We start from the raw sequence: 17,965 nt of genomic DNA, 5'->3' as shown, positions 1-17,965 counted from the left end.
ACAACGACCCGAAACACACAGCCAGGGCAACTAAGGAGTGGCTCCGTAAGAAGCATCTCAAGGTCCTGGAGTGGCCTAGCCAGTCTCCAGACCTGAACCCAATAGAAAATCTTTGGAGAGAGCTGAAAGTCCGTATTGCCCAGCGACAGCCCCGAAACCTGAAGGATCTGGAGAAGTTCTGTATGGAGGAGTGTGCCAAAATCCCTGCTGCAGTGTGTGTAAACCTGGTCAAGACCTACAGGAAACGTATGATCTCTGTAATTGCAAACAAAGGTTTCTGTACCAAATATTAAGTTCTGCTTTTCTGATGTATCAAATACTAATGTCATGCAATAAAATGAAAATTAATTACTTAAAAATCATACAATGTGATTTTCTGGATTTTTGATTTAGATTCCATCTCTCACAGTTGAAGTGTACCTTTGATAAAAATTACAGACCTCTACATGCTTTGTAAGTAGGAAAACCTGCAAAATCGGCAGTGTATCAAATACTTGCTCTGCCCACTGTAACTGGAGTATTGATATGACACAAGCCCAGCAAATCAGACAGCAGCAAACCCTGCTATATTTCTCTGATAGTAGCACTCTCCCTCTGAATCCTCTTTGGCAGCAGTAACCCCATGGTGTGTGTGTGTGTGCGTGTTCGTGCGCGTGTGTGTGCGCGTGTGTGTGATTGCACTTTTATGCACACATCCTGCCAACTCCCCCCATATTAAGTCTGTTCTTCATTGGTTCTATAAATTGCCTATTGGAGGGAAGCAGTGCTGCGCTGCGTGTGTCATCCAACCTCTACGTCCTCATCAAATGAACACTCTGGGTGCCCTGACTCGCTCATACAGTGAGTGTATGTTTCCCCCACAACTTAGACGTACAACTTGCTCATTCACAAAAACTGCAAGTGACATTCAGTCAATACCGAAAAGAACACACAAAAACTGGCCCTCTCAAATTCAACTCTGGACATCGAAGCCAGTTCCACTGCTTTTTTTCATTGTTCCTCTCTAATCAGGGACTGATTTACCATGTAGAACAGAAAACCAGCAGGCTCTGGACCTCGTAGGGTAAGAGTTGAATACCCTTGAACTAGCCAATGAAAAGGGAAAACCACTCATAAAATAAGTTATCCAGTAAATGCTGGATTGGACCTTATATATAATAATACTTTTTGTTGCTGTTTTACAGTGTCAGCATGAAAAGATACAGTAAGACAAAGACACAGTCAAGTTACGATCAGAGTTGTTTTCTGTCCTTTGTTGTTGTAGTGGTTGGTCGTATAGAAAGAAAGAAAAAAAGAAAGAAAGAGTAACGTATACACTAGGAGTCAGGAAGCAGGTGCAGAAGGTGAGTTTAATAATGAGAATAAGCAGATAAATAAAATAGTGTACTGAACGTGAACAAAACCAATACTGCCTGAAGACTGAGGCTACTGAGGGATAAATAAAGGGGAAGTAATCAAGGTAATGATGATGTCCAGGTGTGCATAACGATGGGGAGCAGGTGTTCATAATGATGGACGACGTTTCACACCTCCTCTGCAGGTCAGAACCACTCGTCCACTGCAGGGCCTCGGTCTGGCTTGGAGTCCACGGAGCCAGGGCCGGCTGATATCCCAGGACGCTCTGGAAGCCCGGTGGAGGAGTGACAAAGTGAATTGGGATCCAGCACAACAGAGAAGGAACCGGGCCCACTCCCCCTGCCGATCCTGGCAGTGACTCCTTAAGAACCTCCCCAACTCCTGGTTGGCCCTCTCCACCTGCCCGTTGGACTGAGGCCGGTACCCGGATGTGAGGCTGACCGTGGCCCCCAGCTTCTCCATAAAGGCTTTCCAGACCAGCAACATGAATTGGGGACCACGATCGGAAACGTGGCCATAGTGCTGGAAAACCTGCTGGAATAGTGCCTCAGCGACCTGGAGAGTGGTAGGTAGACTAGAGAGAGGGGTAAAACGGCAGGATTTAGAGAATCTATCAACAACGACCATAATAGTGGTAAAACCATCAGAAAGGGGGAGATCAGTTACAAAGTCTATGGAGAGATGTGACCAAGGCCGCTGAGGCACAGGAAGGGGAAGTAGTTTCCCTGCTGCAGTGTCCCGGGGAGATTTGGATTGGATACATACGGTGCATGAGTTGGCATAGTGGGTGACGTCCTGCGTCAAGGTAGGCCACCAGTATATATCGGAGAGGGATTGGATGGTGCGAGTGAAACCTGGGTGTCCAGCGGCGAGGGATATATGTGCCTAGGTCAACAGCCGATCTCTCACCCCTGTGGGGATGTAGATGCGCTCTGTAGGGCAGGTAGCAGGAGTGGGTTCCCTCTCCAGAGCCTGGCGGATGTCCACATCTACGTCCCAAAACATGGGCCAATGATTTGGGAGGACAGATTGATAGGCTGGAGGGCACTCACAGGACCCTCCACCAACTTGGAACCACAGGGTGCGGGAAAGCAGGTCCTCCGTCACCCTGGTCCCCAGGCGGTGATTCTCATCCTTGACCTGGAGATGGTGGGGTTATGAAGTTGGAGCCACGGGAGGCCGAGGATGACTTTATGTAAGGGTGCGGTGGTGATGAGGTAGGGAAGGCTTTCCTGGTGCATGGGTCCCACGGTGAGGGTGAGTGGTGCTGTGATGAACGTAATTGTGCCGGATCCCAATTGTCGCATATCCAGGGCTTGGACAGGAAAAGGAGAGCGTGTATGAAGTTATGATGATAATGAAATGGGAACCAGCAATAGTACTCACGCCTACCGAGGAGACGGAACGGTCATGGGGCCGCCCCTCTGCTCTAGTGGACACCGCTGAAGCTGGTGACCCTCCTGGACGCAATAGGGACAGAGACCCAGCTGTCTCCGGCAACGCCGCTCTGCCCCTACCTCCATGGGTTCAGGCTCTGCCTCAGGACAGCCAAAGGAGGGAGGCAAGTGGCGAGGTGGACACCGGCGCTCCCGAAGTTTATCCACATGGATGGCCATCGCAATGAGATCGTCCAAGGATATGTTATCATCCCGACATGCCAACTCAGTCTGGACCTTCTTGCGCAGTCCACTGCGAAATAGAGTGCGGAACGCCGGCTCGTTCCATCCGCTGGAGGCTGCCACAGTCCGATAGGTGAGGGCGTACCCCACAGCGGTTTGGGCACCCTGCTGGAGTTGGAAAGGTCACTCACCTCCCTCTCTGCCCTCTGGAGGATGGTTGAAGACTGCCCTGAACAGAGCCATGAACCTCTTATAGGAACACAGCTCCTCCTCTCCTCTCTCCCAGATGGCCGAAGCCTACTCCAACACCTGTCCGGTCAGCAGGGAAATAACAGTGGCAACCTTGAACCTCTCGGTGGTGGGGCTCCGTCATACTCCTCCGGAAGGGACAGTCGGCATCGCTGACCTGGGCGGACGGCTGGGTAGGCTGGGGTACTGGCTCACTGTGACGACCCGTGGTAGGAGGCCCTCCGTCAGAGGTATGGAGAACCTCGCTGGTGGTGTCGAGGCGTTGGAGAACGCGGATTAACTCCTTCATGGCCGTACCCAGTAGAGCCAGCTGGTCGTGGGGTTGGTGGAGTAGATGACCCTGTTCCTCGAGCGTCCGGGAGATGGTGTTATCTTCTGCTGCTTCCATTTTTTTCAGTGGAGTCAGGAAACAGGTGCAGAAGGTGAGTTTTAATAATGAGAATAAGCAGATAAACAAAACAGGAGAAGAGTACTGAACGTGAACAAAACCAATACAGCCTGAAGACTGAGGCTACTGATGGCTAAATAAAGGGGAAGTAATCAAGGTAATGATGAAGTCCAGGTGTGCATAACGATGGGGAGCAGGTGTACGTAGTGATGGTTGCCATGTGTGCGTAATGTGGGTTGCCAGGACCAATGGTTAGTAGACCAGCGACGTTGAGCGCCCGTGAGAGGGAACGGGAGTAGGCGTGACAGAAAGAAAGAAAGAAAGAAAGAAAGAAAGAAAGAAAGAAAGAAAGAAAGAAAGAAAGAAAGAAAGAAAGAAAGAAAGAAAGAAAGAAAGAAAGAAAGAAAGAAAGAAAGAAAGAAAGAAAGAAAGAAAGAAAACCCTTTAATGAGATGCAGAGTAAAAGACAAAAACTCAGAAACTGAGAAACTGAAATTCCAATTCAATTTTCCTCAATGCTTCTCTACTTTCCTGAATTGACTGAAATTAAATGGAATGGACCACAACCCTGCAATCAACAGCCAACACTCACCGCGAGGAGAGAAGTGTGTACATCGTTCATTGTCATTTTCTGGGTTGGTGGTATAGAACCAACTGGGTAATGCTGATCCCTTGCTCTTTCGCTCCCTTGCTCCTCCGTTCGGCATCTCATGATGTGACAGGAGGTTCAATCAAGCGGCCCTCCCCGCCTCTCGCTGATGGCCCATTAGGAGGGAGGAAGTAGGAGGCTACGGCTGGAATTACCAGCTGTGTGTGCATCCATGTTTGCGTGCACAAGTCTGTGTGTCTGTGCGCGTGCTGCGGCCCTGTTCACTCTCCTGCATGCTATCGCTATCGATCCACGCTGTCCATTCCCTTCCCTCTCCTGTCCTCCTGTCCCAGCAGTGTCTGGAGACCTGTAGGAGGAGGATAAGAGGGGGTGTGGAGTGGAGCTCTCTTCCTTCAATATGCTGCTTATGCTGTGTCAGGAAACCAATATCACCTGCTGGCTGCAGGAAGGGGCGTGGGCTTGAATTCAAAGTGGTGTCAGACCTATTGCAATGAGAAAACGGAGAAAAGTGGGTGGAATTCTTTTGGAAAACGTTTATTGACAGGTTTCCCTTGGCCAAACTGTTTAGTCTCTTTGCTTAGTGGGAGAAGTGATATTGACTCAGTCTTTTGTGTGCTTGCCTTCGTGTAATAAAATAATATATTCCACTTTTATCCAAAGCAACTTATTGTACTGTGTTTGTGATCTCTGACGGAATTGAATCAACAACCTTGCAATTAACAGTACCACGTTCTTAACAAATGCGCCACACAGGGATAATCCGCAATCACTTTGATGAAGGGAGCAATATTACAGGGTTATCTGGGTCCTTACTCAGCCAGTGGTTTGGCTCTAGCATAGACTTTCTTCTTCACTGCAGAGGGACAGCAACAGCGACAGGGAGCGAGAGAGCGGAAGAGATCAATATAGAGAGTCCGGAGAGGGGGAGATATTTTTCCCTTTGTCACATTGTTCCTCCAAGTAGTCAGAATCTGATTGAGTCTCGTGGTCGCTTTCTCTACTCCAGCCCCGTTTATACCTGTGACGAGGTGTGAATGAAGGAGTCAGGCACAGGAGGTAAAACACTGATGTCCAGAGTATATTCCGTTTACATAAATAAAACGCACCCAGCGTCAAAACGAAACTATCACAAGGGAAATATTCACAAATACAATCACTCACAAAGACATCCTCCTCAGGACTTTAAACGGCCCCACAAACCGCAGGCTCAGCTTCCGGCAGGGCAGGCGGAGGGGTAGATTACAGGTCGAGAGCCAGACCTGATCCCCCGGTACGAAAACCGGGGCCTCCCTGCGGTGTCGGTCAGCGTTCGCCTTCTGACGACGCACAGCGTGCTGGAGGCGAACGTGGGCAGCATCCCAAGTCTCCTCCGCGCGCCGAAACCAGTCATCCACCGCAGGAGCCTCGGTCTGGCTCTGGTGTCACAGTGCCAGGACCGGTTGGTAACCCAAAACACATTGGAAGGGTGTTAGGTTAGTAGAAGAGTGGCGGAGAGAGTTCTGAGCGTATTCTGCCCATGGCAGGAACACCGACCACTCCCCCGGCTGGTCCTGACAGTAGGTCCGCAGGAACCTACCCACATCTTGATTCAACCTTTCCACTCTCGGGGTGAAATCCAGAGGTCAGGCTGACTGAGACCCCCAGAGGTTCCATGAACGCCTTCTAGACTCTAGACGTGAACTGGGGACCTCGGAAGGACACTATATCCTCTGGTACCCCGTAGTGCCGGAAGACGTGGGTAAACAGAGCCTCCGCAGTTTGCAGGGCCGTGGGGAGACCGGGCAGAGGAAGGAGGCGGCAGGACTTCGAAAAGCGATCCACAACGACCAGGATAGTGGTGTTACCTTGGGAGAGGGGAAGATCAGTAAGAAAATCAATACTAAGGTGAGACCATGGTCGTTGTGGAACTGGTAAAGGTTGTAACTTACCCGCTGGGAGGTGCGTGGGTGCTTACTCTGGGTTCACACTGAGCAGGAGGAAACATACACCCTCACGTCCTTAGCCAAGGTAGGGCACCAGAACTTCTCGGTCAGGCAGCGCATTGTACGATCGAAACCTGGATGACCAGAGGAGGGTGTCGTGTGTGCCCAGTAGATCAGACGATCACGGATAAGCGCAGGCACGTACTGCAGCCCAGCTGGACATTGCGGTGGAGATGGATCTGTGCGTAATGCCTGCGCTATATCCGCGTCCATCGTCCATACTACCGGCGCCACAATGCATGAGGCCGGGAGTATGGGGGTGTTGTTTCTGGGCCTCTCCTCTGTGTCATACAGCCGAGACAGTGCATCTGCCTTCACGTTCTTCGTGAAATCAAACCGGGTGAAGAAGAGGGCCCACCTGGCCTGGCGAGGATTCAGTCTCCTCGCTGCCCGAATGTACTCCAGGTTACGGTGGTCTGTCCAGAAGAGGAAAGGGTGTTTCGCCTCTTCGAGCCAATGCCTCCACACCGTCAAAGCTCGGACAACAGCCAGCAGCTCCCGATCACCAACGCCGTAGTTCTGCTCCGCCGAGCTGAGCTTTTTCGAAAAGAAGGCACAGGGGCGGAGCTTGGGTGGCGTGCCCGAGCATTGGGATAAGACAACGCGTATCCCTACCTCGGATGTATCCACCTCCACTACGAACGATAGTGATGAATCGGGTTGAGCCAGTACCGGGGCTGAGGTGAACAGACCCCGCAATCTACTGAAGGCCAAATCAGCCTCCGCAGACCAGCGGAGCCGGGACGGCCCACCCTTCAACAAGGAGGTAATGGGAGCTGCGACCTTGCCAAAGCCCTGAATAAACCTCCGATAGTAGTTGGCAAAGCCAAGGAAGTGCTGCCCCTCCTTCACCGTGGTTGGAGTCGGCCAATTACGCACGGCTGAAATGCGATCTCCCTCCATCTCCACACCTGTGGTAGTAATGCGGTATCCGAGGAAGGAGATTGACTGCTGGAAAAACTCACACTTCTCTGCCTTGGCATGAAGATCATTCTCTAGCAGTCGGACCAGTACCTTGCGAACCAGGGACACATGCTCGGCGCGCGTAGCGGAATACACAAGGATGTCATCGATGTAGACCACCACACCGCGACCAAGCATGTCCTGAAACACCTCGTTCACAAAGGACTGGAAAACGGATGGAGAAGAAGAAGAAACTCGAGGAAGCAGGTGAAGTGGAGGGACATATATACTCCTGGCACAGGGACTCGGTGACGTATGTTTCCATAGCCTCCGTTTCAGCCTGCGACAGGGGATACACATGACTCCTGGGAGGTACAGTGTCTACCCGAAGGTTTATCGCACAATCCCCCTCCCGATGAGGTGGTAATTTAGTCGCTTGAGTCTTGGAAAACGCAAGCGCCAGATCATGGTATTCGGGGGGAATGCGCATGGTGGGGGTACCGTCCGGACTTTCCACCGTGGTCGCACCAACGGAAACAACTAGACACTTACTTGGACACTCACGCAACCACCCCGTAAGAACCCTCTGTGGCCATGAAAAATTGGGGTTGTGAAGGGCTAAAACATGGGTTATTGCAACGGTCTTTGTCTGGCAACTTTCTACTTCCACAGCTTGATAGACTACAGGGTAAGCAGGAGACTCAATAATCAAAAAAGTGATCTGCTCAACATGCGTCTCCTGTGTAATCATGGTGACTGGTACAGTAACCTCCTTAACCAACCTGGACCCTAATGGTCGACTATCAAGTGCTCTGGTGGGGAGTGGAATGGATCGGGAACCAATGAAATGCCTTGACGGCGTGCAAATGCCCTGTCCATAAAGTTTCCAGCTGCGCCTGAATCGACTAGCGCCTTACACTGGGAAACTACCAGGTGATCGGGAAAGGAGATAGATAACGTACAGTGCGCCGCAAAGGGCTCTGAACAAGTTTGGGTGTTCGTTACCTGGGGTGATGCGTGAGTACCCTGCCTACCGCTTCCAGACCCAAAGGAACGTTGACTGCGACGTGAGGTGGATTGTCCCTTCGTGTTGCTGTCCTCCTGCACTCTCTCGACCGGCGGCTCCCCCCATCTCCATCTGCTCGGGGTCAGAGTCGTCCGTAGTGGGAATGGGCAGACCCCTACCAGGATGTCCTCTGGCTGCTAGCAGATTGTCCAGCCGGATGGCCATGTCCACCAGTTGGGAGAACGATAGCATGGCATCACGGCAGGCTAGCTCCCGTCGGATGTCCTCCCTTAGGTGGCACCGGAAATGGTCGATCAGGGCCCGCTCATTCCACCCGGACCCCGCTGCCAGCGTCTGGAACTCCAGCCCATAGTCCTGTGCGGTCCTCGTCCCCTGCCTCAGATGGACCTCTCGACCCTCAGGCGGGTGATCGAACACGGTCCGAAAGAGGCGAGCAAACTCCCCGTAGTCCTCCAACGCGGCAGCTCCCTCCTTCCACACCACGTTGGCCCACTCCAGGGCTCTCCCACAAAGGCAGGAAACGAGGACGGATACCTTCTCCCACTCCAGTGGCGCCGGCCTGATGCTGGCGAAAATACAACTCTAGTTGGAGCAGAAATCCTGCCATCCCATCAAACGCCGGTGGCTGGGATATCTGGATCCCTCCAGGGGCTGGGGTGTAGGTGGCTGGATCCGGTTGACCAGCTGGTCTCGATAGATCGGTTCCTCTCTTCTCCAGGCGCTGTCCTACCTGAAGAACCCGATCCATCGCTTCCCCCAAGCTGGCCAGCATCTAGGAATGCTCCTGGACCCTTGCCACAACTCCAGGCATGCGGTCTTCTCCTGCTGACTCCATATCGCGGGTGAGTGATTCTGTGACGAGGTGTGAATGAAGGAGAGGCGCAGGAGGTAAAACACCGAAGTCCAGAGTTTATTCCGTTTACATAAATAAAACGCACCCAGCGTCAAAACGAAACTATCACAAGGGAAATATTCCACCTTGGCAATAACAAAATAGAAGAGTAGCTCAACCGAGCTACTCGCTCTCACAAATACAATCACTCACAAAGACAAGCGGAACAGAGGGAACACTTATACACATACTAATTAGGGGGATGAGCACCAGGTGTGTGTGATTGACAAGACAAGACATGACAAGTGGAGAGATGAGAATGGGATCGTCAGTAGCTAGAACGCCGAAACCTGCCCGAACAAGGAGGGGAGGCAGCTTCGGCGGAAGTCGTGACAAAACCTTTGTCCTTTATCCTGATATTGTCATGATCTTGTCCATTTACACTTATAAGATCTGATCACTATCAGATCACAATGCGTATTTTAATCGTCTACACGTGTCATAAAATGTGGGCACAATCAGAATGTGGACAAGATCAGAACAAAGGACACATTAGCACCAGGTATAAAAGGGGCTTAAGTTATGAAACATAATAGCTGCATAATAACCACTGAGAGACAGCTTTACCTATCATTTCAGCACCCCAGAACGATATTTTCAGCACCAACATCATCCTAATTAGTCAATTTCACTGTGTAGGCGAATGGCTCATTGGGCTCTGAGAAAGGATCCTAATTTGAATTACTAGTGAATAATTGGGTAGATTTTGTGTGAATTATAATCATAGAACTTTCTACCTGTCTTCAGGGGGACCATACACATATATTTCTAGGAGTGAACAAGCTCCATAAGATGACTGTGTGATTCTCCTAAGTAGGGTAGAGTCACATTTTTGGGAGGAATGGGGGCGTGTTCAATGTGAATGGGGGAGTGTTCGGCCCTCCTTTTCCTGTAGTCCACGATCATCTCCTTTGTCTTGCTCATGTTGAGGGAGAAGTTGTTGTCCTGGCACCACACTGCCAGGTCTCTGACCTCCTCCCTATAGGCTGTCGGGCCATCAGGAAGTCCAGGAGGACGTGTTTCTTCCAAATGGAAGAAACATAAAAGAACTGTCAATCTCCCTCGGCCTGGGGCTCCATGCAAGATCTCACCTTGTGGAGTTGCAATGATCATGAGAACGGTGAGGAATCAGCCCAGAACTACACGGGAGGATCTTGTCAATGATCTCAAGGCAGCTGGGACCATAGTCACCAAGAAAACAATTGGTAACACACTACGCCGTGAAGGACTGAAATCCTGCAGCGCCCGCAAGGTCCCCCTGCTCAAGAAAGCACATACACAGGCCCGTCTGAAGTTTGCCAATGAACATCTGAATGATTCAGAGGAGAACTGGGTGAAAGTGTTGTGGTCAGATGAGACCAAAATCGAGCTCTTTGGCATCAACTCAACTCGCCGTGTTTGGAGGAGGAGGAATGCTTCCTGTGACCCCAAGAACACCATCCCCACCGTCAAACATGGAGGTGGAAACATTATGCTTTGGGGGTGTTTTTCTGCTAAGGGGACAGGACAACTTCACCGCATCAAAGGGACGATGGACGGGGCCATGTACTGTCAAATCTTGGGTGAGAACCTTGGCCTTGACCCAAAACACACGGCCAAGGCAACAAAGGAGTGGCTCAAGAAGAAGCGCATGTCACGATCGTCATAAGAAGTGGACCAAGGCGCAGCGTGATATGCGTACATCTTTTAATGAGTACTTTATAACCATAACAAAACAACAAAACGATACGTGAAGTCCTAAGGTTAACAAACACAAACCTCTCCGGAACAAGATCCCACAATTAACAAGTGCCAACAGGCTGCCTAAGTATGGTTCCCAATCAGAGACAACGAGAATCAGCTGCCTCTGATTGGGAACCACCCTGGCCAACATAGAAATACACAAACTAGACCATGAACATAGAACATACAACATACTAGAACAGAAACCTAGAAAACTAAACATAGAAACTAACACCTTGGCTCAACATTAAAGAGTCCCCAGAGCCAGGGCGTGACAGCGCATTAAGGTCCTGGAGTGGCCTAGCCAGTCTCCAGACCTTAATCCCATAGAAAATCTGTGGAGGGAGCTGAAGGTCAGAGTTGCCAAACGTCAGCCTCAAAACCTTAATGACTTGGAGAAGATCTGCAAAGAGGAGTGGGACAGAATCCCTCCTGAGATGTGTGCAAACCTTGTGGCCAACTACAAGAAACGTCTGACCTCTGTGATTGCCAACAAGGGTTTTGCCACCAAGTACTAAGTCATGTTTTGCAGAGGGGTCAAATACTTATTTCCCTCATTAAAATGCAAATCAATTTATAACATTTTCTACATGCGTTTTTCTGTTTTTTTGTTGTTATTCTGTCTCTCACTGTTCAAATAAACCTACCATTAAAATTATAGACTGATCATGTCTTTGTCAGTGGGCAAACGTACAAAATCAGCAGGGGATCAAATACTTTTTTCCCTCACTGTAGTGATGAGCTTTGGGGGCACTATGGCATTGAACGCTGAGGTGTAGTCAATGAACAGCATTCTCACATTAGTGTTCCTTTTGTCCAGGTGGGAAAGGGTAGTGTGGAGTGCGATTGAGATTGCGTCATCTGTGGATCTGTTGGGGCGGTATCGAATTGGCGTGGGTCTAGGATTTCGGGGATGATTGTGTTGATGTGAGCCATGACCAGCCTTTCAAAGCACTTCATGGCTACTGACGTAAGTGCTACGGGGCGTTAGTCATTTAGGCAGGTTGCTTTCTTGGGCACAGGGACTATGGTGGTCTGCTTGAAACATGTAGGTATTACAGACTAAGGGAGAGGTTGAAAATGTCAGTGAAGACACTTGCCAGTTGGTCCGCGCATGCTCTGAGAACACGTCCTGGTAATCCATCTGGCCCCACAGCCTTGTGAATGTTGACCTGTTTAAAGGTCTTTCTCACATCAGTTACGGAGAGCGTGATCACACAGTCGTCCGGAACAGCTGGTGCCCTCACGCAGTGTTGCTTCCTTCGAAACGAGCATAAAAGGCATTTTGCTCGTCTAGTAGGCTCGCATCACTGGGCGGCTCGCGGCTGGGTTTCCCTTTGTAGTCCGTAATAGTCTGAAAGCCCTGCGACATCCGATGAGCATCAGAGCCGGTGTAATAGGATTCAATCTTAGTCCTGTATTGACGCTTTGCCTGTTTGATGGTTTGTCTGAAGGCATAGCGGGATTTCTTATAAGCATCCAGATTAGTGTCAGGCTCCTTAAAAGCGGCAACTCTAGCCTTTAGCTTGGTGCTAATCCATGGCTTCTAGTTGGGATATGTACGTACGGTCACTGTGGGGACGACGTCGTCGATGCACTTATTGACGAAGCCAGTGACTGAGGTGGTATACTCCTCAATGCCATTGGATGAATCCCGGAACATATTTCAGTCTGTGCTAGTAAAACAGTCCTGTAGCGTAGCATCCACATCATCTGACCACTTCCGTATTGAGCGAGTCACTGGTACTTTCTGCTTTCGTTTTTGCTTGTAAGCAGGAATCAGGAGGATAGAAATATGGTCAGATTTGCTGTCACGTTCGTTTATAGACGGGACGGACCAAGGCGCAGCGTGATATGCGTACATGTTTATTTTTCCGAATAAACACAATGACAAAACAACAAACGAAACGTGAAGTCCAAGGTACACAAAACAAACATACCTAACACGGAACAAGATCCCACAACCCACTAGTGCCAATAGGCTACCTAAGTACGGTCCCCAATCAGAGACAACGAGCTACAGCTGCCTCTGATTGGGAACCACACCGGCCAACATAGATCTACACGATCTAGATCTAAACATAGAAAATGCAACATAGAACATGCCACACAGAACATTCACACCCTGACTCAACAAATACGAGTCCCCAGAGTCAGGGCGTGACATTTGCCAAATGGAGGGCGAGGGAGAGCTTTGTATGCGTCTCTCTGTGTGGAGTAAAGGTGGTCTAGAGTTTTTTTTCCTCTGGTTGCACATGTGATATGCTGGTAGAAATTAGAAGACGTTAAGACGTTAAGTTGACCTTCTATGTCCAAGGACCCCATTATCAGATTAATATTTTGCCATTGCCTCCCTCTGATTCATTGGAGTGAAGGAAAGGAAGTATGAAACAATGGCTAGAAGTTGGTACAGCCTGTTGGTACCACTGCCTGCTGGACATTTGTTAGGGTTGTTGTACATGCTGTTGGAGTAGGTGCCTCAGGCCGTTTGGTTTTCAAAAGAGAAACGTGATTTGGAATTTCCTCATGTCAACAGTTGCACTTCCAACAACTACCAGCAGATGGTGAACAACATGCTTTTGGGTGGGCAGAGTTCAGCTGTATGCCCCCACACAGTGATGAACTGTATACAGATATTGTGTGGAGGGTAAGAGTCTGGTAAGGGGTGTCTGATGTTCCCATACATATTGTGCAAATAGTATGTTATGATTATCATGTGTTTGTAAAGCCTAAATTGTAGAGCACACAGTACCACAATACACTATAATACACTGCTCAAAAAAATTAAGGGAACACTAGAATAACACATCCTAGATCTAAATGAATGAAATAATCGTATTAAATACTTTTTTCTTTACATAGTTGACAACAAAATCACACACAAATTATCAATGGAAATCAAATGTATCAACCCATGGAGGTCTGGATTTGGAGTCACACTCAAAATTAAAGTGGAAAACCACACTACAGGTTGATCCAACTTTGATGTAATGTCCTTAAAACGAGTCAAAATTAGGCTCAGTAGTGTGTGTGGCCTCCACGTGCCTGTATGACCTCCCTACAATGCCTGGGCATGCTCCTGATGAGGTGGCGGATGGTCTCCTGAGGGATCTCCTCCCAGACCTGGACTAAAGCATCCGCCAACTCCTGGACAGTCTGTGGTGCAATGTGGCGTTGGTGGATGGAGCGAGACATGATGTCCCAGATGTGCTCAATTGGATTCAGGTCTGGGGAACGGGCGGGCCAGTCCATAGCATCAATGCCTTCCTCTTGCAGGAACTGCTGACACACTCCAGCCACATGAGGTCTAGCATTGTCTTGCATTAGGAGGAACCCAGGGCCAACCGCACCAGCATATGGTCTCACAAGGGGTCTGAGGATCTCATCTCGGTACCTAATGGCAGTCAGGCTACCTCTGGCGAGCACATGGAGGGCTGTGCGGCCGCCCAAAGAAATGCCACCCCACACCATGACTGACCCACCGCCAAACCGGTCATGCTGGAGGATGTTGCAGGCAGCAGAATGTTCTCCACGGCGTCTCCAGACTCTGTCATATCTGTCACATGTGCTCAGTGTGAACCTGCTTTCATTACATTGTGTTGTTTAAGTGTTCCCTTTATTTTTTTGAGCAGTGTATATTGCAGCGACCTTAACACAATACCTAGCAATCTCGTCAAGAGATTCGGACCTCATGGCGTAACGGTTAAGGTGTTGGCTTGACAGTCGCCTGACCCAGGTTCATGTTCTGGTCGGGGCTACCCGCAGAATACTCTTTAAAATTCTCCATGCTGGCATCATATTTTTACTTTATTGAAAACATGGGTCTTATCTTAATTTTCTACCACTGTGCACATTGTGTTTGTGTTTGTGTGTGTGTTTGTGTGTGTTGTGAATCTTCACAGGTTTGTTACATACAGTGGGGGAAAAAAGTATTTAGTCAGCCACCAATTGTGCAAGTTCTCCCCCTTAAAAAGATGAGAGAGGCCTGTAATTTTCATCATAGGTACACGTCAACTATGACAGACAAATTGAGGAAAAAAATCCAGAAAATCACATTGTAGGATTTTTAATGAATTTATTTGCAAATTATGGTGGAAAATAAGTATTTGGTCACCTACAAACAAGCAAGATTTCTGGCTCTCACAGACCTGTAACTTCTTCTTTAAGAGGCTCCTCTGTCCTCCACTTGTTACCTGTATTAATGGCACCTGTTTGAACTTGTTATCAGTATAAGAGACACCTGTCCACAACCTCAAACAGTCAAACTCCAAACTCCACTATGGCCAAGACCAGCTGTCAAAGGACACCAGAAACAAAATTGTAGACCTGCACCAGGCTGGGAAGACTGAATCTGCAATAGGTAAGCAGCTTGGTTTGAAGAAATCAACTGTGGGAGCAATTATTAGGAAATTGAAGACATACAAGACCACTGATAATCTCCCTCGATCTGGGGCTCCACGCAAGATCTCACCCCGTGGGGTCAAAATGATCACAAGAACGGTGAGCAAAAATCCCAGAACCACATGGGGGGACCTAGTGAATGACCTGCAGAGAGCTGGGACCAAAGTAACAAAGAGTACCATCAGTAACACACTACGCCGACAGGGACTCAAATCCTGCAGTGCCAGACGTGTCCCCCTGCTTAAGCCAGTACATGTCCAGGCCCGTCTGACGTTTGCTAGAGTGCATTTGGATGATCCAGAAGAGGATTGGGAGAATGTCATATGGTCAGATGAAACCAAAATAGAACTTTTTGGTAAAAACTCAACTTGTTGTGTTTGGAGGACAATGAATGCTGAGTTGCATCCAAAGAACACCATACCTACTGTGAAGCATGTGGGTGGAAACATCATGCTTTGGGGCTGTTTTTCTGCAAAGGGACCAGGACGACTGATCCGTGTAAAGGAAAGAATGAATGGGGCCATGTATCGTGAGATTTTGAGTGAAAACCTCCTTCCATCAGCAAGGGCATTGAAGATGAAACATGGCTGGGTCTTTCAGCATGATAATGATCCCAAACACACCGCCCTGGCAACGAAGGAGTGGCTTCATAAGAAGCATTTCAAGGTCCTGGAGTGGCCTAGCCAGTCTCCAGATCTCAACCCCATAGAAAATCTTTGGAGGGAGTTGAAAGTCCGTGTTGCCCAGCGACAGCCCCAAAACATCACTGCTCTAGAGGAGATCTGCATGGAGGAATGGGCCAAAATACCAGCAACAGTGTGTGAAAACCTTGTGAAGACTTACAGAAAACATTTGACCTGTGTCATTGACAACAAAGGGTATATAACAAAGTATTGAGAAACTTTTGTTATTGACCAAATACTTATTTTCAATGTGATTTTCTGGATTTTTTTTCTCATTTTGTCTGTCATAGTTGACGTGTACCTATGATGAAAATTACAGGCCTCTGTCATCTTTTTAAGTGGGAGAACATGCACAATTGGTGGCTGACTAAATACTTGTTTTCCCCACTGTACATAGCCAATTACAATTGGCATGCCTGTCATGCATTTGGCACAGTGCCAGTGCCTGTCAACTTTTTCTGCACTCGCGCAGCGCCAAGACCAAACGAGGTAAAGTATAACTTGTTCTTATCAGGATGGAGCTGTTCAAACACCACTGGGTTACACAACGAATCCTTCTGATCTCAACAAGTTGCGGGGAAAATGGGCCCATACATTTTAAACTATTTTTGTAGGCCTCAATTATCATTTGAAATCATGGATATTAATTTGAAATTTACGGGAAAGAGCGCAAAGTCCAACGAGGAATTCACCCACAAGAGAAATCAGCTTCATAGATTTCCAAGCGGATTTCAAACATAGAGGATAGTATGGTAATACCACCGCTGAACAATTAACACTGTTTGTATGCTCTGTGCGCATGTTGGAAATGTGATATAGATATAGGATAGACACTTCAAAACCTTACTCCTTATTATTGCTTTTTTGACCGTTTTTTTGACATTTATAAATGTGTTACGGGCAATAGTAGTAAAGGCCAAATTCAATATTTTATTAAATACATTTTTTGTATTTATTTTTTATACTTAAAGGGGTCCTAAAATTCAAAATCAAATAGCTAAATGATCCATGGTAATCTTTAAAACAATTCCATATGTCAGACCATTGACCATTGACCAAGTGGTACAAGTTGAACTCCTAGGAGTAACATTGGATAGTCAGTTATCATGGTGAAATCATATTGACAAAGTTGTTGTTAAAATGGGGAGAGGTATGACTGTTATAAAAAGATGCTCTGCGTTTTTGACGCAAAGATTATGACTGTGTGGCCAAGCATGCCTCCAACTCAATCGTCAAGTTTGCAGACGACACAACAGTAGTAGGCTTGATTACCAACAATGACGAGATCGCCTACAGGGAGGAGGTGAGGGCTCTGGGAGTGTGGTGCCAGGAAAATAACCTCTCACTCAACATCAACAAAACAAAGGAGATTATCGTGGACTTCAGGAAACAGCAGAGGGTGCACCCCCCTATCCACATCGACGGGACCGCAGTGGAGAAGGTGGAAAGCTTCAAGTTCCTTGGCGTACACATCACAGACAAACTGAAATGGTCCACCCACGCAGACAGTGTGGTGAAGAAGGCACAACAGAGCCTCTTCAACCTCAGGAGGCTGAAGAAATTTGGCTTATCACCTAAAACCCTCACAACCTTTTACAGATGCACAATTGAGAGCATCCTGTCGGGCTGTATCACCGCCTGGTACGGCAACTGCACCGCCCACAACCGCAGGGCTCTCCAGAGGGTGGTGCGGTCTGCCGAACGCATTACCGGGGGCAAACTATCCGCCCTCCAAGACACATACAGCACCCGGTGTTACAGGAAGGCCAAAAAGATCATCAAGGACATCAACCACCCGAGCCACTGCCTGTTCACCCCGCTATCATCCAGAAGGCGAGGTCAGTACAGGCCATCAGACTGTTAAATAGCCATCACTGGCACATTAAAAGCTGTTGTTGCCTATTGAAATCACTGGCCACTTTAAGAAATGCAACACTAGTCACATTAATAATGTTTACATATCTTGCACTACTCATCTCATATGTATATACTGCATTCTATTCTATAATATTCTTCTGTATCTTAGTCCATGCCGCTCTGTCATTGCTTGTCCATATATGTATATATTCTTATATCCCATTCCTTACTTTTTTGTGTGTATTGGGAATATGTTGTGAAATTGTTAGATATTAC

The sequence above is a fragment of the Coregonus lavaretus genome, assembly GCF_964263955.1.
Source record: "Coregonus lavaretus genome assembly, chromosome: 3".
NCBI classification, from domain to species: Eukaryota; Metazoa; Chordata; class Actinopteri; order Salmoniformes; family Salmonidae; genus Coregonus; species Coregonus lavaretus.
This window is presented reverse-complemented; position numbering follows the sequence as displayed.